We start from the raw sequence: 22484 nt of genomic DNA, 5'->3' as shown, positions 1-22484 counted from the left end.
GCATGAGCGCTCCTCTGAGTCACGGGCCAAGAGCTGCAGCTTCAAGGTTAAACCACACTTTCGCCACCTCAGGTGCTTTGGCCTGCTTCAGACTCCTGTACCAACCAGGAACTACATACAGAGCAATTCCTTCAAAAGGTCAAAGCAAACAACAGATCTCCATTATCTTTTACTGATTGGATTCCCAATTTTAGTCACTTCGTGTTATACATAAGCAATAAAATGCACCTATGTTGGTAGTGACAATTGATGGCAGAACGAGTTCTTATTTTAAAATAGTTGCAGGGGTTAGATGAGGCCATAATATTTTATCTTTATTATTATCAATAATATGCCTTTGCTGGCAAGATCTAGTGTTTACAGTGCACTATGTCTTCTGATATGGCTAGAACAAATTTGTTACTTCCATTCACTTGTCTCAGTCTCGTCCTTGGCTTTGACAACATGAAAGTGACCGAGGTATGAGTGATGGTAGTAATGCTATTCTTTATGCAGCCAGTCCCTGTTATGAATGGTGTGAAAATGTTGCAGGCATTTCAGTGGGCTTGGCAGACATATGAAATACCAACTTCCGGCTCAGTGAGGAAAGCAACGGGAAACTACCCCACTTCTCATTTCCCTAGTACGCTTCTTTAGTGACACCTGTGACGGCTCCCCCTGTGGGTGGGGGCGGTAGAATAACACCCACGGTATCCCCTGCCTGTCGTAAGAAGAGACTAAAAGGGGCCCCAAGGGCTCTGAACTTTGGAGTGTGGGTTGGCGAACATGGGGCCCTCAGCTGAGTCCTGGCATTGCTTCCACTTACTTGTGCCAGGCTCCTCACTTTCATCTAGCTTATCCGACCTCACTTGGTCAACTCTTGTTCTTTTCCGACCCCGACGCTATTAGGTTTGCGAGGGCTAGGGAGTCTTTCATTTTCATGCCCTTCGTGGCCCTTGTCTTTCTTTGACCGATACCTTCATTCTTCGAAGTGTCGGACCCCTTCCATTTTTTCTCTCTGATTAGTGTTATATAGAGGATAGTTGCCTAGTTGTACTTCCTCTTAAAACAATAATCACCAACCATCACCAACCAACCTATGACGGCTTATGACAGAGCTGTTGAGATACAAACCAAATGTTATTGTTTTTACGTCCCATTAAGTACTTTCTGATGGTTTTCGGAGAAACTGAGGTGCCAGAAGTTTGTCCCGCACAAGTTCTTTTACGTGCCAATAGTTCTACCTATACGAGGCTGATGTATTTGAGCACCTTCATATACCACCAGACTGAGCCAGGATAGAACCTGCCAGGGCCTCAACAGCCTGAGCCACTCAGCTCTTTATTCATAGAATACATGAATCATTTGGTTGCAATTACAACCATGGGTCAGTTAAACTCTAGGAGATTTTTAGCTGGCCCACAAGTGATTGCAAAGTTCTTCTCATACTTGTCCAACATCTCCATAGATGTCCAGAAGATCCTGACCAATTTGATCACACCAGCCTATAGGGTGTTTTTTCCAACCGGCATTCCAATTAGAGCTTCACGAAGTAGGCCATCATTATGTAAGATTCATCCAAACTGAAAGCAAGACTGAGATGGTTCGGACAAGTAAAAAGAATGGGAAAGGATCGGGTATTAAGAAGGGAATTGTAAAGAGAAGTTAAGGGAAAGAGATCAGACTGAGAAAAAGGTGGATGGATCAGATTTGGAAGGACATTAGAGAAGCTGGATTGAATGTGGCGGAAGTAATGGAACAGGGAAAGTGGAAGGACAGAAAGGAGTGGAGGAGGCTTATACCCCACACCCGGGCGACTGGAGTGGGACATTGATGATGATGAAACCCAAACTGACTAGTCTGTTTTGGATTACAGCTGTTGTATGACGTGTTGTATAGGTAGTACTTGTATCCTGATTGCTTCAGTCTAGGTGTTTTTCATTTTGAGGACCTAAAATTATCCTCAGAATTTTGTTTTAAATGTGATTTAGTGACCAGTTGTTTTTCATACTTAGAACCCAACTTTCAGTACTATAGAATGGAATATTTAGAATAATATTCTGCTTGATGATGATGCTTGTTATTTAAAGGGGCCTAACATCTAGGTCATCAGCCCTGAATAATATTCTGAATTTTATATTTCTGTATAGTAATTTCAAGTTTAATAGCTTTCTGACAGTAAAGTAAACATCTGCTTACATTTATGGGTAAAATTTTTATTTCATCTTTTGAATTGCATTCAATAATTTTGGCAACAAGATTTTGAAATCTAAAACCTTCTATATATATAAAATAAGAGTTTTGTCTGTACATTGCTCAGAATTTAAAAAAAATGGTATTTTTGCATCAGTTGTGTCCACAGTGACAAGGACACTTTTTAATTTTCCGTCATCTCTGTCTGTCTGTCTGTCTGTCTGTATACACAGGCATCACAAGAAAATGGCTGAAGAGAATTTAATGAAAGTCGGGGAATGAGGCACTACAATCTAGGCTATAAATAATTTTATTCACATTGAGTAAATGGTAGTTTAGGAGAAGTACTAAATTTTAATACTGAAATGTTATGTATATTATTTTATTTCCAATCACATATGCCTTGCAGAATTTTACCGTACCGACTATTATGTATGCTCAGCCAGAATGCTGGTTGGATCGTCAACAGCTCCGCCATCAGCTGCACAGATGGCCTAGGCATCACTGAAGAGGCGTACTAGGGAAATGAGGACTGATATAGTTTCCCGTTGCTTTCCTCGCTAGTTGTTTCATAAAGAATGATTTCACAGTCACTGGCAAGATTTATATCAATACATGGTTATGTTTAATGATTATTCACGCTGGATGAAATGGTAGTTTAGGGGTAGGTGCATAAAATGTAATTTTTAAATACCTTTGTTATTGGCTAAGAAGCAAGTAATCCATCAATGGAACAACATTTGGACTTCTTCCACCAGAGGCCAGGTCACCAAACATATATTCTTGAGGTTTTCAACCGCCTGGAAAGTAACGTGTTGGTGCCAAGCTTTGAAATAACTAAATTTTTGACTGGTCATGGCAAATTCGGTTATTATTTTTCATCGATTTGGAATCAATCGTCCTGATGGCTACATGTGTGTCTGTGGATCCTCACAAACAGTGGACCACCTACTGTTTGAATGTGCTGCATTTGAAAGAAGAAGGCTTGACTTGAACTCGCATTTAAATTATTGCAACATTGAATTATCAAAACCCCTGTATCATTTGTTTAAGAAGCCATTCTGTTACAAATATTTGATTAAGCTCATCCATTTCATTTTCTGCCAATTAGATTCATGAATTCATTTTCATTGTAAAACTTAATATGCATTTTAACTATAACCCTAGTATACTATGTAAAATAGGGTTCCAAACTACTTTGGATATTCAATAATAATAATAATAATAATAATAATAATAATAATAATATTGGTCCTATCAAAAAGTACTAACAAAAGTTATACAGAATACAATTTCCAATCATTTATGTCTTATACAGGTTTACCGTACCGACTATGATAATAGAATGAGTAAATTTATACTTTTGTTGCTTATTCCATATCAGTGCCAACCATTGCTAACATGGAAATATTAAGGGCACTAGGAAAGTTTTGCAATATGCAAAAATGGTTGACTGGACACCTCTGTTATGGTGAGAGGTGAAAACCGGTCTAGAAGACAGCAAGGCGTGACCTTCACACCAGTTGTTACCCAGCAGTGGGACTGAAAGCAAGTTAAGATGTCAGTGTGCTCTAAAGGTGAATATCGTGCAATTATCCGCTGCAATTTTGCTCACGGATTAACTGTTGACCAGTGCTTGGAGAAAATGACTCCTGTGCTGGCGAAAGACTGTCCACATCGGACAACAATTTTCCGCTGGTACAGAGTTCCAGAGAGGAAATTTTGGGGTTGAAGATGATCCTCGTTCTGAGCGACCGCCTGAATCAATGACTGAGGAAAACATTGAAGCTGTGAGGAAAATGTTGCAGCAAGAGAGGCGGTTGACATATTGGCAGGTAGAAGAGACCCTCCTCTTCCCTGCACCAGCTATTCATTCAATTCTACAGGACCATCTCCATGTTAGAAAGGTTTGTTCCCTTTGGGTGCCCCATTCACTTTCAGAGGAACAAAGGGAACATCGAGTGAAATGGTGCCGAAAATTGCTAAAACGGTTTGAAAATGGGACTTCGTGTAACGTCAGTAGCATCGTTACAGGTTAAAAACTGGGCTTTATTATTACGATGTCCCAACAAAATCCCAGAACAAGGTGTGGCTGTTTGAAGATGAAGGTACTCCTGTGACTGTGCGAAAGTCAAGGTCAGTGAAGAAAAGGATTATTATAGTATTCTTCACTAAACGGGGCATCCTAACACAAAAGACAGTTACTGTGAAGTGGTACAGTAAGACTTGTCTGTCTCAGGTCATCCAGGCTCTCAAGCAGCTCCGTCCAAGGTCACGGCTCAACACTTGGCTCTTGCATCACGACAATGCTCCAGCACATTGTGCTAATCTAACAATGGATTTTCTTGCCAGATCAGGGTTGACTGTGCATGATCACCCTTCATACAGTACTGATCTTGCCCCATGTGACTTCACACTCTTCCCAGAAGTAAAGATGAAGCTGAAAGGGCGGCGCTTTGCATCCGACGAGAAGCTTCTGGCAGCATGGGATCAATAGTGTGAAAATGTAACCGAAGGAAAGTGGCAGAGTTGGTTCTGTGACTGGTTTCGACATATGGAGAAGTAATACCAATATAATGGTCCATTATTGGACATTATAAATTTTCCAGCTAACTCATTCTTGGTTGCCTGCGTTTCGCCCTCGTGTGCTAAGTTAGGCTCGTCAGTTGGGACTTAGCACACCACCCAAGACGCAAGGCTAGTGCATACCGTGCAGGCCACTGCATAGGCTATTTGAAGCCACCCTACCTGTCGTGGTTCTGGTCTTTCTTTGGACGATGTCTTCATGTTTCGAAGTGTCAGATCCCTTCCATTCTTTCCCTCCAATTAGTGTTATATAGAGGATAATAGTTTCTTTAATAGATTAATCAATCAATGAATCAATCATCAATGATCTGTACATGTACAACGGCCTGACCTTCTCAGTTTAGAGATTCTGCTTCTGGAAGCAATTCGAGAGGGCAATTTCTTAATAAATCTGGATTTTATAGACGGTTTCCACTACCGGATCATACATGCAACACTCTGTAGTTCAGCTATTCGCTTGACACTCTGACACACCATCAACACCACCTCATTCAGACCTTGATGGGACAATAGCGACAGCTCGTCACCCTCAGCCCAGCCACCGAACCCCAGCACACTGAATCTCACGCTGACTCCACCACGGAGCCCAACACTGACCCCAAGTCCAGCACCAACATTGACTACGACTCCACCATGAAGCCCAACTCTGACTCTCTGTTGCTAGCCTTCCTTTTTATAGCTCGGGTGATGGGAACCAGAACATTCGTGAGTTGGCTAGTTGCAGAACTTTCCCGTTGAATCTCCAAGAAACTCACAGGTAGGCCAGCCACACCCCGCAAGCCAGCTGGGAGATCCCAGTCGAGTCACTAGCCCCTTCCTTGAAGTACCGAAGTGGGCTACCAAGGGGCTGGCACATAACAGTATGTTTTGACACTTATGAAATCCTTCTGTGGTTCTTCATTTCATATTCTTTTATTTCTGAAATATTCAGGAAATTATTTTTCTAACCAATGAGCTTCTCATCACTAATTAAGGAAAAAAGTGTAATAATAGGCAGTAGTGGCACTAAGCAGCTTGCCATCCCCCTTCCGCAATAATTGAAAACTGGCCCCTCGTTTCCTGATAAGGGAAGTTACAAGTTTATTCCATAGTGCAGGGTCGTATATTATTATAATGAACAACAACGATGCAACGATAATGATAGTAGGAATAATAATTACATTACTTAATTTTCAAATCCGAAGGAATTAAAATACACTTAGATGGTATGAACACACACAAGAAATGCATATTCCAATTATAGTAACCAAAACACGCTGACCATCACAGTATTAAGAAATAATCTTGTTCCTCGGACCAAATAATTTATAACTCAACCACCCATCATAAGCCTACTTTGCTACACTGACTGCCGAGAGTTTAGATAAGGAGGATGTCTTTGTTATCGCATCTGCTACTGGGTTCTCAGAACTGGCTAATTATTTCAAAAGCCTTGTTGATTGTTGTGAGTGGCAGCAAGGGATGGTTATTATTGGAACAGGTTGGGAAACCCAATTTTTTTTCAGAAATAACTACCGTACTCCTATTGACGAAAGAAGCTCTGCACTACGACGGCCTAAGTTTGGAATAACCCTCTGTAATACAAATAATAATACTGTGTTGTGTGCTGTAGCTTTATCAATATGTAAAATCACTCTAACAGTCATGGGTCCCTCACAAGCCATGCTCCCCCACCCCGCGGGGTCCTTCTTGCCGCCACTACATATCCTGCTTTAACATGGTGAGTAGTGCTACTTACATCATAGAGTGTGAACCGTTTGTATACACTTACCATACTTGTTACAGTAGCTTCTAGCGTCGAAAGTTATAATCCATACAGTTAGTAAACGTCCTGCGTAGGAATCGGCCGTGCATGTGGTGTGGGGCAATCAAGAGGGGCTGTCTTGTCTCCTACTCCTGCTGCCCAGTCTTCGTTTGCACGTGCTGAGCTGACGTTAGACTGTGTTGCATTGGATGATTAACAGGCTCCCTGCTCGCTCCTAGTTCAAGTTCTTAATTCCTCGCATAGTTTCGATACATGTTTTTAGTTTTATACTTCAAATTGTACATTGTTCAGCTTTAAACCTGTTACTTGACTTTATTGTGAAACGTAGTAGACATGACTTCAAAGTCCTCTTAAAAATCTGGGAGGCCTCTGCAAGGGCAGGACATTATTGTATACCAGTAACACTTATTTTCTGTTTGTTTTTTAGCAGAAGTATGCCTTATGTTTGGTTTTAGTTAGTTTAGTTATAACAAATAATAAATGGAAAAAAATCAGAATGATGTGGAACAAACAGAGGAGTTTGGCAAGAAAGTGTATTTTCACCCGTTCTCTTTAATACAATGACAGACAACATTATGAAGAAAGTTCGCCAAGGGTCAGCAGCAAATGATATGAAAGTAATAGCACATGCAGATGATGTGATTGACATGGGAAGAAAATGAACAAAAATTGGAAGAAAAACAAGATACCTGGCAGAGGGTAATTGAAGAAGCCGGCATGGAAATAAGTTTAACGAAAAGTAAGGAAATGAAAATCAGTAGAGAAAACAGAAACACGAAGACGTCAGGTGTAATGGAAAAATTCTTAAAGAAGTAGATGCTTTTAAATACCTAGGAATTAAGCTAACTGGGAAAGGAAACATCAAGGAAGACATTTCAGAGAGGATAGGAAATGGCTCAAAATTTTATTAACGTGTATAAGACATAATTAGAAATTGGAAATTACCTACCAAAGCAAAAATTGTGATATGTAAATCATATTATTTGCCAATATTAACCTATGGATCAGAATGTTGGACTTGGACAAAAAGAGATCTGAGTAGATAACAAGCGACAGAGAACCGCTTTCTGCAAGGGATCTTGGGTAAAACGAGGAGAGACAAAATAAGAAATGAAACAATACGAGACATGCTACAGATCAACCTCCAAAAAGAAGCTATGGAGAGAAATGGGCTGAAATGGTTTGGCCACGTCAAAAGAATGTGACTAGAAAGAGGTTTTTTTTTTTTGGCTAGGGGCTTTACGTCGCACCGACACAGATAGGTCTTATGGCGACGATGGGATAGGAAAGGCCTAGGAGTTGGAAGGAAGCGGCTGTTGCCTTAATTAAGGTACAGCCCCAGCATTTGCCTGGTGTGAAAATGGGAAACCACGGAAAACCATCTTCAGGGCTGCCGATAGTGGGATTCGAACCTACTATCTCCCGGATGCAAGCACACAGCCGCGTGCCTCTACGCGCACGGCCAACTCGCCAGGTACTAGAAAGAGTATCAAGAAGAGCTCCGGAATGGACAGAATCTGGAAGAAGACCAATTGGAAGACCACGAACAAGATGGAGGGATCAGGTAGAGGATGACGTAAATCTGAGAGGACTACAATGGGAGACAGTGATGAACGATAGACTGTGGGGAGAAAAGAGATTGGAAGAGGCTCTGTGAATGACCTGCATAAGCAGAAACGTATCAGGAAGAAGAAGAAGAAGAAGAAGTTATAACTAAACTGTAATGTGTACGGTATGTTTCATAATCGAAAAATTGTCCGATTACAAACACACACACGTCAGTAGTCACCACAGTTACACAGGTTATCAGAAATACACTGACTGACAGAGCAAATGCAACACCAAGAAGGAGTGGTTCGAAAGGGATGAAAGTTGGGGAAAAAACAGAGACGGCACGAATAATTGATGTTTATTTCAAACCGATATGCAGGTTACACAATGCGCACGGCATCGACTCAGTAGGATGTAGGACCACCGCGAGCGGCAATGCACGCAGAAACACGTCGAGGTAGAGAGTCAATAAGAGTGCGGATGGTGTTGTGAGGGATGGTTCTCCATTCTCTGTCAACCATTTGCCACAGTTGGTCGTCCGTACGAGGCTGGGGCAGAGTTTGCAAACGGCGTCCAATGAGATCCCACACGTGTTCGATTGGTGAGAGATCCAGAGAGTACGCTGGCCACGGAAGCATCTGTACACCTCGTAGAGCCTGTTGGGAGATGCGAGCAGTGTGTGGGCGGGCATTATCCTGCTGAAACAGAGCATTGGGCAGCCCCTGAAGGTACGGGAGTGCCACCGGCCGCAGCACATGAATATTGGTGGGAAGTAAACCCATATTCATAAAAAAAAAAGAACTCCTTGAAAGACTAGAGATAAGAACTTCATATTCACAGGACGTCCATTAGTATGTTCTGCAGAAACGATTAGCATTTCGGTCTCCTAGGTTCAGCATGTCTCCTGTTATCTAGTATGCACTGGGTCGTCCATGGGTATTCATAACTTGTTCCATGTGTGATGGCATCGTCGCGTATAAGGCAAGAATGGCGTCCTGGGGTATAGCCATCCATGCTGCATTCACCTGGTTCTACAGTTCATCTTTCGTGGTCGGCACTGGGTCACAGCACCGCACCCATCGTTTCACCATATCCCACATATTTTCGATTGGCGACAAGTCCAGTGATCGGGTGGGCCAGGGCAACAGTCTGATGTCTTGTGACAACAAGAAGGCACGTGTTCGTGCAGCAACATGTGGTTGCACATTGTCCTGCTGAAATATGGCGTCTGGGGTGTCATGCAGGAAGGGCATGGCTACGGGTCACAGGATGTCATTCACGCAGGTCGAACTGGTCACAGTGCCCCGGACACGCACCAACTGTGATTTGGTTTATAGCGCTGAGAGCCACAGACACATTTTTCCAGTTGGTGGTGGTGCGCCGAGATATCGATGTAGACCTTGAACCTGAGGGCCAACATGGTTCAAATGCTAATCATTTCTTCAGAACATACTAATGCACATGTCCAGTGAATATGAACTTCCTATCTCTAGTCTTTCAAGGTGTTCTGGTTTTTATGAACATGAGTGAAGCTGGGGAGTTAGTTTTTTAGCATGCTATTTCTCTGGTTCATATAGTTTCTGATACTACTGGTATGTAACACACTGGTTCATTATAGCATTCAAGCTCTTCAATCCCTACTCTGAGGCACCGACTGAATTGAGCAGTGTGTACATTTAGGCCCAGTTTCACAGTTTGAGTTTAAGCCAAAGCTTTAGTAAGCCACGCACGTCGCTTAAGCAAGGCTTACACTTTGGCTTAAACACTACGAGTTTCACAGTAGGGGGACCATGTGCAGCTTTACTAAGCTGAACATCTCCGAAGTTGGTAAAGCTTGAGCATGCGCAATGATTCAATTCTCATCTTTGTTTACATCCGTAGCCTATGATTGATTGACTTGTAGGTTATACAACGTTTATCAGCCAAGATAATTTAGAAAAATGAACGGAAAATGTGATTCCAATAATAGTAAGAAAAATAAAGTTTAAAATAGGTCACTCGCCCGTCCTGCTGACACTACAGTCTAAAATGGCCATAACTTCTGAACCATTCATGCAAATAATGTCCTGACAAGGTTATTGTAATCCTTATAAAATACTGGAGGAGGTCAAATAATTTATTTCGATGAGGAATTCAAGGATAATCGAGATATTTATTTAACGTTAAGGAGTTATATTTTTTACCGCTGAATATAGCATAAAATCGCTTCTAGAGGGCAAACAGTTGGAAATAGGTATATACCATCGCAGACTTTTTTGTAGAGGTTTCTATGCTCTATAATTCGTACACTTACACTTGGCGTCTATCGTTGATGGTTCACGCAGCGTAAGCCAAGAAAGCAAGTGACCGACCGACATTTTTGTCTCTTTTACTGTATATCGGAACACGGAAACTGTATTATTTTACGAACCTCAAAATATATTCAGAAATATAAGTTATTTAATGTTAATGTTATTGGTTTTACGTCCCACTAACTATGAATTTGAGCACCTTCACCACAGGACTGAGACAAGATCAAACCTGCCAAGTTGGGCTATAAGAAGGCCAGCGATCTACCATCTGAACTGAATCCTTAGCTTAAACCTCAGTTTCATACAGCTTAAGCCAGTCACAGATAAGCTTGGCTTATCACTTGCACTCCCCACTGAGAAACTCGTCCAGAGTTTAAGCTCCCGCTTAAGCCCGATCCAAGGCTTAAGCGTATACTGTGAAACCGGGCCTTAATGGAATAATGGCAGAGGAGTGTTCACGGCTGTCTGCGGCCTGGCCATTCCTGCACTGGAACTTTGGACTTTTAGATCAGCACCCTAGTACCATTTGTTAAAAGTGAGATAATGTGCGGTTTTTCATTTGATTGAGTATTTTATATGATAACATTGCTTTTAATCGCTACATTCCTACTGACGTCATAGTAATGACCTATGTTAACTTCAGTTGGAAAAACTACAAAGAGTCTTTCTGAGAATTCCATAGAAACACAAGTAAATCAGCTAGTAAATATATATTTTCTTCTAAAACCAATCATCCTGAACCGATGGACTACATTTCTGGACTTAACATTTTGCGACAGTAATATGTTTCCACCAATGCATTGAATACTGAAATTGTTTTTTTTTTTTTTTTGTTTTTTTGTTTTTTTGCTAGGGGCTTTACGTCGCACCGACACAGATAGGTCTCATGGCGACGATGGGATAGGAAAGGCCTAGGAGTTGGAAGGAAGCGGCCGTGGCCTTTGCCTGGTGAGAAAATGGGAAACCACGGAAAACCATCTTCAGGGCTGCCGATAGTGGAATTCGAACCCACTATCTCCCGAATGCAAGCTCACCGCCGCGCACCCCTAACCACACGGCCAACTCGCCTGGTCTATGTTATATTAGGGCGTCTTATAACATTATTTATAGCATAGACTGTAGTTCCTTATTCCCTGAAATTGTTTACCGCCTTCCTAGTCAGCTATAAAATGAATGGGTGTTTGTCATAGGTATATGATAGTTTATTTTACATTACATTTTTAAACATTTTTATTCAGGTCAATATCATACAGAGGTAGTAAAAGATACATTGTGCGAATCCCACATAAGGTCAGCTGCAGTCTTGATTTGCAGTATCGGGCTGCCCTAATTTTTCCTCATGAAGTTCTTCCCATTCTTGGTCCAAGCGAGTTTGTAGTTTGTGGAGAGTTTTGTATTTCTGACTAGCTAATATAGTTTCTGGTTCTGTTTTGTTAGATGTTTACTTAAGTATACTGTTCTGTCCCCACTGACTAATATCTGCGCAGAGAAGTTTCCCATGTTTTTCTTTTTTGGCTATGATCATGTTTTTTTTTTGTTTTATACAAATAGAATTTTGCAATTATGAGAGGAGTCTTCTTCCTTCCGCCCTTATCTGTAACCATTGAGAGTCGGTGGAAATACTCAATGTCTCGGTCAGTTTGAATTTTCACTCCATCTGCACCTGCAACTTGACTAACTTAACAGGTGTTATTTATGAATGGAAAATTATTCTATTTTAAAGTGTTTTACTTAAAGACAAAGTAAATGTAAATTTAGACACACAGAAACATTTTATTTCTTTTTAGATGTAAATAAGGACTTAAGTTCCAAGAGCAGAGCAGATTTTAAAATGTTAGCATATAGCGACTAATTTATTAGGTTTTATTCATTTATGATTTTAAATTTTCTATTTTAAAGTTTGTAATAAATGACATGGTAAGTAAGTCAAATTTGGAACACTAAGAAATATTTAACAATTTCAAGATTTATATATAATTGTTCTGTTGATAACTATATTTGTAAAAATGTATCAAGTCCAAAGATTTAGTTTTGATGTTTTGGCACCGCTGAAGAAGAGAGTAGTTAGCTCTCGAAACATGTACGGTAATTAAGTATAAGTTTTCTATAGAAACTTTACCTTTCTGTCGAAATTCGCTCAAAGAGCGTCAAAAAACTTACCATTACGTAGCTTTATTTTTCAGTCTTCATGAACATACCCCCCCACCTGCTATATCCCACAAACTCGGCTCCCAAAAGGAGTAGGGAAGAAAGATGAGGCAAACCTAAGTTTTGATGATGATGATGCTTGTTTAAAGGGGCCTAACATCTACGTCTTCCGCCCTTAATTGTATGAAATGGGACGAAATGAAATGACAAATTTAAAGTCCAAAATCCTCCACTGACCAAATTCAAAACGTGAGGACAAAGAATGAAAGGATGGATATGAATTCAAAACAATCAGTAGATCCGACTCGCAGTGCCTCACGTTCACAAAAACTGACATAAAACAATAGTAATACTGACCAAGGAACTGCTTCTAAAGCACAATACTGAATCGATGATGCTTGAAGTCTAAAGGGTTCCAAAATCCAAGTCATTGGCCCCTCATAATGGTACTTATTGCTAGGAAAGTAGAAACATGGTATTTGCCATCTTACAGTACTAATCAAAAGTAGCGTAGACTCACGGTATTCCACACATCCTGGTACTACTCTCAGGTAATGAAATTCAGACCTGTGATAGAGATTTAAATTCGATCATTTTGCCATGTTCTAATAAAAGGATAAACTTTATATGTAGAGCTTAAATCTACCACACTATTCTGCCATATTAGAAGTTAGTTAATATAGGTAATTCAGAATATGAATGTTCAGCAGGAGGGTGGGATTGGTATCATTCCAATGAACTTACCATATTAATAGTGTGGTGTTTCGCACATTGCGGCGCCATTTAATAATGCTATTTGCTTTACGTCCCACTAACTACTCTTTTACGGTTTTCGGAGATGCCGAGGTGCCGGAATTTAGTCTCGCAGGAGTTCTTTTACGTGCCAGTAAATCTACCGACACGAGGCTGACGTATTTGAGCACCTTCAAATACCACCGGACTGAGCCAGGATCGAACCTGCCAAGTTGGGGTCAGAAGGCCAGACGGCTCCATTTTACACGTAACGCAAACCTATGGTGTGCATCACATAAGTGTACTGACCACAGGGACTCTTACTATCCCGTAGTGTTCCTCATATAGTGGGTGCTAATCATAGGCAAGCCAGAACCATGGTGTCGACAATATAGTGGTACTAATCACAGGTACTGTAAAAGCCGACAGTGCACTCTAAGTGGGGGGCTGACCGCACGGTGCTTCTGTGTGCTACTAATCACAAATCTATTGTGTACCTAACATAGTGGTATTACACGCAAGTAAAAGCGACCCACGAGTTCCCCACCTGGTGGTACTAATCACAAGTAGTTTCATGGTTCTAATACAGTCATCCCTTGGTTACCCCTTTTAGCACCTCTTATGACAGGCAGGGGATACCGTGGGTGTATTATTTGTCTGTGTTCCCCACCCACAAGGGGTTATGTGTTTGGTCCGTGAGAGGTATGTTATTTCCCTCAAGTCTGCCGGCAAGACGGTTAGGACCCCCCTATCTGCCACTTGGGAGTATCACCTCTCCCCCTGCTACGCCAGCGTAGTAGGTTCGTGGCACAAGGAAAGGAAAAGAGGATGAAAGAAGGAAGTGAAAATGCAGTTTCAGGAAAAAACTCAACATAAAAGTGAAATAATTTTATTCATGACAATAAATATACTGTAAGTGATACATTTGTGACAGATGATAAAATTCCTGTTCCAATTTGAGAACTAAAGAACTACAGAGCTTTCGATGGTGGATACTACAAATAAATAATAAATAAGAATTGCACTATGGGTGTAACATAAATAACAAGCAGTAGTCCGCCTCCTACAGCACTCGCAGTTGGTTAACACGCCACAGTCTGGTACAAGGGAAGCGACTGATGGCAGGCACTCTTGACGAAAGTCCATCTACGATATCCAGGTATTCTTTATGCTTGCTTGTGTCCTACAGGGATAACCTTTGGTCGTACAGTTCAAACCTAGAATACTTCATCCTGCAAGTAACATCTCTTTGAAGGCTAGGGAGTTCCAGATCAAAAAGTATTATGTTCTGCATTTCTTATTTACCATATCACAAAACTTGAAAATAAAGTGATGCATTACAAGAAATCCTCAGAAAATATGAACCTGATTTGCAGCACTAACGTCAACATGAACATTAATGTAGAAAAGATGGACGTAATAGTGTGCGACTATCAACTACGAGACATCAACACCACACTAAAACAAATGAAAATGTTTACATTTCTAGGGCATGAAATTACTGCAGATTGGTGAAGCAGAAATGATATAAACAGCAGAATTACCAAAGCCAAAGTGGCATTCAACAAGTAAAGGACCATTCTGACGGTCTGGAATGTTGCCCTTTATGGCTCACAAATGTGGAGCGTGGACTGCTGGCAAAGTATGAAGAAGAAAAATAGCTGCACACCGATCTTCAGACCGAGTAATCAAGAAGAGAAAACGTAAAATATAGTAGCTATGGAAAGACCATAAAATACGATGATGATTGTTCAATACATTTTCAACTGCTATTGATCTAAAGAGGTGCTAATGTACTGGACAACAGTAGCAACCAGAATTTAAGTTAGCGGCTCATCTTGGTCATCAGTGCTGGAGAAAACAAGAATTAATCGAGGACAGCTAGATGGGAACAATGTTTGAAATGAGCCTGGCACAAGACGAAATGCAGTACATTTGCTCTGAACAGGGGTCTGTTTATTACCGTACTCTTAAGATCTTCCGCAGAACATTCCTTTCAAAAAATGAGGGGACTGTTGTAATCCTGTCTCTAGACACTCCAGGTCTTACCTGTACAACATAAGAGGTAATTTGAGTTTGAGCTGACTAGATTAGACTGCAAGACTTGAAGAGTTGCCTGAGGCTGTAGTAACAGCAATTCCTGGCTTGGATTCTTCTCTCTTTATCTCTGTTTGACATGATACTTGCTCCATGAAAACTGATCCCAAGTATTTGAACTTGTGGGCTCTCTTGAAAGATCTACCCCCAGCTAACCACCTCACAAATTCTCAAATTACCTGATCAGCCTTTTCTCTACGTACAGCTCATGCTACTCTGTTGGCAGTGTACACTGTTATCTTCAGAATCAATGTAAGGGAACAGCCATTTTTCAAGAACAGATTGACACTAGTCCTCAGTACTGAATTCAGTGAGAATGTGTTTAAAATACATCCAAGGTGTCTCGTGACTGCTAAACAGGCAAATACAATGACTGGGTACGGCACAGACCACTTCAGATCCTAATAACTCAGATAATGTAAACGAGGCTAAATGGAAGAGGCGACATGGAGATCTCTGGGTCGAGTCTACATCTTTATTCCTGAAGACCCAGAGCTTACTCACTCTCTCCTTGAAGCTGTTGTGGAATATAATCAAGCTGTTTAAACTGGCTACATTATTTATATTTGGAACAGGAAGATAGATTATCATGCAGAAGTACATTTACACCAGAATGATAGAAATCCAGACTGAATTTCTAGTACTTCAGTAACTGTCAGTGATAAAGTACAAAAGTTGAAATAGCTGACCTTGCACACATTTCCACAACAAGGGGTAACAACTCTTACCGTTTCTGGAAATGCCGAGGTGCTGGAATTTCGTCCTACAGGAGTTCTTTCACTCCAGCAATGCCTCTTTCTGAAGGTCCTGGGTTCAATTCCCGGCCAGGCCAGGGATTTTTTTATTTTACCTGGATATGTTTGAAGACCACTCAAGCTATGAGAAAACAATTCAGGATGTTACTGACAGTGAGACAGCCCTAGTTACAAAGCTCAGAATAACAACATTCACTGCTCTAATTGTGTAATCTGCTGACCAGGGTTACGGTCATAGTGCCATTGCCGGGGGGGGGGGCAGCAGAGTTTTATTTTTAATATGCCGATAAATCTACCAGCATGAGGTTGGTGTATTCGATGTTACTAATTTTATGCCCCAGTTGCTATTTTTATGATTTTCGGACATCTCAGTGCAGGAACATAGTCAAGCAAGAGTTCTTTCATATGCCTGTCAATGTACGAACTGAGCAGGTCTAAGCAGGGATTGAACCTGCCAACTTAGGCTAAGAAAGCCCATTGTTCTACATTCCGAATCACTTAGCTTGGCCTCTAGAATAATTTGCAGTTATCTTTTTTCTCAAAACTCCAAAGTCCTTCTTCTGAAATAGTTTACATGGTTCCTTCCCATCATCACTAACAATATGAAGAAAATACCACACCCATTCAAACATAATGATAATTTCTAATAACGGCCTCTTACTCTGTTCTAACGACTTCTGGAGTGGGCTGCAAAAAGCTGTAAGGTAGAGTTAACGATGGCAGATGTTTGCCCCATGCTTGATACAGAATTCTTAACTTGGTTTCTGAGAACAGAGTTTTCCACCTCTTAGCATGCAATGTAAATAAAGTGCTACCACTTTGGTCTACAATGATTTATGAATAAACTAATAACAATTAAAGTTGGGTTAGTGGAGCACTGCTGGTTTGATATATGTGGCACTGACACTTGTTAGTTCCCGACATCAGTAAAAGGAAAGGATCGATGGTCAACCTGGAGCTATGTTTTCACTTCCCCAGTACCAACATAAATTTAGCTGGGCTGTAAACAGCATATACTGATGGAGCTTGCTTCTTGAGGTCCTCTTCATGCACTGGAAAGAAAGACATTATTCAGCATACATATACATGTTATATTATTATTATTATTATTATTATTATTGTATGGTGTGGGATGCTGTAGTCGTGTCCTAGTTCGTAAACCATAGTTAATGACTGAGTGGCCCAAGTGGTCCTGAGAGTGGGATACCCCCTGCTAAGAAATGGGAGCAGGCATCTCGGACGTATTCCGAGTCGTGACCCTCCTTGGGGTCAGGCAGCTAGGACTATGTGCAAGCAGGTTAGCATCCTGCTTCAAAAAAGCTCAGAATGTTCTAAGCAAGCCTTGGATCAATGAGAGTAACAGGGTCCTATTTCCATTTGACAGGCAAAGGACTTCTTGAAAACAACTTGGTGAAAAAATTGAATTCGATGGGGAATATAAATATTAACGGATTTTTCCATGATACAGACCACAACCTGATCTGTAGTGAAGTAAGTATCGTTGGCCTAGGACAGAGGAAGTGAAATTTGTCTGCTGACAGATAAGGGTAGAGAATATCCAGGACAAAAAATTTAGACAGAAGTATAAGGATATGGTTAGTGAAAAGTTCCAAACAATGGATAGTAAGCAGCTTCAGATTACATTTATTATTTTTACAATTTGCTTTATGTCGTGCTGACACAACTGCATAGGAAAGGGCTAGCAGTGGGAAGGAAGTGGGCATGGCCTTAATTAAGGTACAGCCCAGCATCTGCCTGGTATGAAAATGGGAAACAACGGAAAAAGATAGTCAAGGCTGCCAACAGTGGAGTTTGAACCCACTATCTCACGAATGTAAGCTCATAGCTGCTGTTATTTGATCCTGTATTGACTTGTATAAATCTGTTAAAGAAACTATTTAAAATAGTTTTATGTTGGGTCCACCTTATCAATACACTTTTAATGACTGAAAATTATTTATTTTATCATTCATGTTTCAGGAAAAATATCCATTCCCTTCATCAGTGATGTCAATTCATTAAAAGTGTATTGATAAGGAGGACCCAACATATACCATTTTAAATAGGTTTTTTTTTTAAACAGCCCATACCTGCACGTCCCTAATCGCATGGCCAACTCGCTCGGTATTCAGGACACAGAAAGAGAATGGGTGGCATACAAAGATGCTATATAGCAGAAACAGCAAGGGAATGCCTAGGAACAACTCCGATGTGTCGGAATTTCGTCCCGCAGTTCTTTTACATGCCAGTAAATCCACTGTCACAGGACTGACATTTGAGCATCTTACAAATAACACTGGTTGAGCCAGGATCAAACCTGCGAACTTACGCTCAGAAAGCCAGCGCCATAACTGTATGAGCCACTCAGCCTGGCTCCAAACAAGGAGTGATAGGGAATTTTATATAGATGAAAGAAACAGAACAAAACATATACTGTAATTGTTAAATCCAGCAAGCAAGTGGTAGGGAAACCTCTCTGGACAGTAACAAAGAATCTTAGAAAGGGAAGACAGAGTGAGTTGGCCGTGCGATAAGGCACGCACAGCTGTGAACTTGCATTCGGGAGATAGTGGATTTGAATGCCAATGATGACAGCCCTGAAGATGGTTTTCTGTGGTTTTGCATTTTCACACCAGGCACATGCTAGGGCTGTACTTTCATTAAGGCCATACCTGCTTCCTCCCCACTCCTACCCGTTTCCTATCCCATTGTCGCCATAAGACCTATCTGTGTCGGTGAGACGTAAAGCAACTTGATAAAAAATAGAGTGGGAGGGAAAAAAGAAATGAACAGTGTTTTGGCTAAATCAGCTGAACTCGTAATAGATCTCAGGGAATTGCTGGACAGGTGGAAGGAATATTTTTCCAAAATTCAATTTTAAAGGAAATCTTTCTGTTCATGTCGTAAACAACCAAGCTCATGGGGAGGAGGGCAATGATCTTAGTGAAATTATGCTTGAGAAAGTGGAAAGCAGAAATAATAAATGAAATCAGACCTGAAATGATGAAAGATAGTAAGAGACCAGGAATTAATATTATTGCTTTTATGTCCCACTTGGATGGTTTTTGGAGATGCAGAGGTGCGAGAATTTTGTACAGCAGGAGTTCTTTTAGGTGCCAGTAAATCTACCGAAACGGCGCTGAACTATTTGAGCACCTCCAAACACCAACGGACTGAGCCAAGTTCAAACCTGCTCAGGGAGCCAGCGCCTTAATCGTCTGAGCCATTCAGCCTGGCTGGAAGGCAGGGATGAATTGGCTTTAGAGAATAATGAGATAAGCATGGAATGTTTAGTAAGGTACCTACTGATGGGATGAAAGCAGTACTTACACCTATACATATTATTTGAACTTGCTCTACGTCGCACTGACAATAGATAAGAAAGGGCTAGGTACAGAGGTACATCACTGATCAGTATACTAGGCAAGGTGTTAACTGGCATCTTGGAAGGGAGTGTGTGATCAGTTGTTGAGAGTAAGCTGGATGAAAACCAGTGTGGTTTCTGACCACAGAGGGACTGTCTGGATCCGATTTTCAGTATGCGCCAGGTAACTGAAGAAAGCTTTGAGAGTAATAGACAGTTATGTTTATTAGATCAAGAGAAGGCTTATGTCAAGAGTACCGAGGTAGAAGTTGTTTGCCGTATGGAGGGATTTTGGGATTAACGGTAGATTATTAAAAGCAATCAAAGGAATTTATGTTGATTGTTGTGCAAAAGGTGAGAACTGATAGAAGAATGAGTTCGTAGTTCAAGGTACTTACAGGAGATAGAGAAGACTGTAATCTTTCAACTTTGTTATTCATAGTTATCACAAATCATCTACTAAAAGTTACAGGGTGAGATTCAGTTAGGTGGAAATGTAGTAAGCAGTTTGGCCTACACCAACGACATGATCTTAATAGCAGTGTGTTGACAGCCTGCAGTCTGGTATCGTGGAGCTTCAAAAGAGGTTCAGTAAATATGTTATGAAAATTTCCAAGTCTAAAGTGATGTTTTTTGGGAAGATTCTACAGCGTATTCTTGATATTCATTAACCTTTTAATGAAAAAATGTTCCTACCATTTGTGGCTTTCAGAGACTTTGCTGAATGAGATGCCATATACAGAAGCGCCTGAAACCATTAAAATAATGTACTGAAAATGCCTCAAATAGTTTTGTAGCATCAATTACTGTGATAGCAATGTTGTCAGAAATGTTAAATGAACCAAGGTTTTCTAAAATATCTGCCAAATTTGTCTACAAATGATCCACTATTCATTCATTTTGAAAACTCTGAATGTCCACACAAGTGAGATATGAATTTTAGAAAAATCAGGTGACATACCGTAGACGGGTCAATCTGAGACAGTAGCTGCAAAACCAATTATATCATGTGATCTGTGCTATTATGCTCTACTTGGTCTTTCGTGCCTTACTGCAAAAAAGTGAACTGAACACATGGTGTTTTCCAAATGGCTGATTTAAATATTTTCAAGGGTGATCCCTGCAAGTTCGAAAGAAAAATCACCAAGGGAAAAGGGAGGTGCATAATAAAGGAATGAGGTCAACATGTCAAACAAAAACAAACTTTGGCCATCATATCTGAATAATTGAGCAGATAGAGACAGGCGATGAAGTTCAAGTTAATGTTTGACTTGCAATGAACTGAAGCTCTGGAGTGGGCATAAAAAAGAAGAGACTCAGCGAAAGACAATGCCTTCCAATAACCTTGAATTATTTCAATGTAATAAGCTATCAATGAAGCTGGCAACGCTGCCCAGCAGTCACCTTGAGGACTTCCTTTCCAGATTCACCTCCTACCTGCACCAAAAGTAGTACTTTCTTGTCACTTTGTATCTATTTAGAACATTCACATATGCACTGCAAAAATGTTTCGAAGCCCCACATATCGCTGTCACACTTGACTGCAAGGCTAATTAGACCCTTAAAACAAAAGTTAACTACACTCATGAAATGGTTGGTGATGATTCTGATGATTGTTGTTTTAAGGCACCTAACATCTAGGTCACCAACCCCTCATGAAATGACACCCTGTTGTCTGGGACAGTAGAATAACACCCACGGTATCTGCTGCTTGTCATAAGAGGTGACTAAAGGGGTCCCAAGGGCTCTAACTTGGAAGTGTTAGTTGGCAACCATGGGGCCCTTAGCTGAGCCCTAACATTGCTTTCACTCACTTGTGCCAGGCTCCTCACTTTCATATATCCTATCCGACCTCCCTCGGTCAACTCTTGTTCTTTTCTGACTCCGATGGTATTCGGTTTGCAAAACATAGGGAGTATTTCATTTTCACGCCCTTTGTGGCATCTCTTTCTTCGGCCGATACCTTCATAAGTAAACTTTTTCAAGATTGTGTTCATTCTATGAAGTGTTGGATCCCTTCCATTTTTCCTTCTGATTAGTGTCGATAAAGTAGGGTTACCCAGTTGTACGAGGGTGGCCCAGAAAATAATGCATCACAATTTTTTTCTCAGCCCTCAACAATGGTACGAATGCAAAACTTTAGATACGAATTCTTTGAAGTTTTCGGTGTGCGCATGCAAATTTTCGCTTCTTCCAACGGATAGCTTACTTGCAGCAATGGTTCAACATGGCGTCTGTAAGCGATGTATGTTACAAGCAGCATATATAGTCATTGCATTTCTCACGGCGGAGCAAGAAACAGTTGGAAACATTCACAAATGTTTATGTGCAGTTCATGGAGCATCAGCAGTCGACAGAAGTACAGTTAGTCGCTGGGCACAGAGTCTGAGACCATCTGCAAGTGGTTCGGCACAGCTCCAAGATTTGCAGCGGTCGGGGAGGCAACTCATGGCTGTCACACCTGACAAGATGCAGCGTGCTGATGTGCTCATTCGCGAGGACCGACGCAGAATGACTTGGCATTTGACGTGGGAGCTGCCAATCAGTAAAGGAAGTGTAAGTGTAATCATCAGTGCTCTTGATTACGCAAAAGTGTTTACGATGGGTTCTGGGTTGTCTTATGGAGGAACACAAAACTCTCAGAAAAATATATTTCTTCGGAGATGCTGCAACGTTTTGAAGCTGAGGGGGAAGCCTTCTTGTCCTGGATTGTGATGGGTGATGAAACCCGGGTTCACCATTTTGAGGCCAAAACAAAACTGCAATCGATGGAATGGCACCATCCTGTCTCTCCATAGAAGGAAAAATTCAAAGCAACTGCTTCCGCTGGTAAGGTCATGAAGACAAAGAGGTGATTCACACAGTGAAGAAATGGCTTCATGAACAGAACAAGGAGTGATACCGAGAGGAAATACATGCCCTTGTGTCTCGCTGGAGGAAGGCCATATAACGGAAAGGAGATTACGGGGAAAAACAGAGATTGTAGAAAAAACATAATTCTTTCTTGTGTGCAAGTTCCATTG

General features: G+C 41.0%; 1 protein-coding gene across 3 annotated transcripts in view; it reads right to left on the bottom strand.

Annotated features, from left to right (window-relative positions):
• Nucleotides 1-14118: 14118 nt before the first annotated feature.
• The window catches only part of HisRS (histidine--tRNA ligase), an 87552-nt gene continuing 79186 nt past the window's right edge, over nt 14119-22484 (bottom strand). For all 3 annotated transcript variants that reach the window (XM_068229881.1, XM_068229882.1, XM_067156435.2), the window contains one exon: nt 14119-17149. The gene's annotated coding sequence lies outside the window, so the exon portion shown is untranslated. The remainder of the gene's footprint in view (nt 17150-22484) is intronic.

The sequence above is a fragment of the Anabrus simplex genome, chromosome 12 (genome assembly GCF_040414725.1).
Source record: "Anabrus simplex isolate iqAnaSimp1 chromosome 12, ASM4041472v1, whole genome shotgun sequence".
In the NCBI taxonomy this organism is placed as follows: Eukaryota; Metazoa; Arthropoda; class Insecta; order Orthoptera; family Tettigoniidae; genus Anabrus; species Anabrus simplex.
This window is presented reverse-complemented; position numbering and strand designations above follow the sequence as displayed.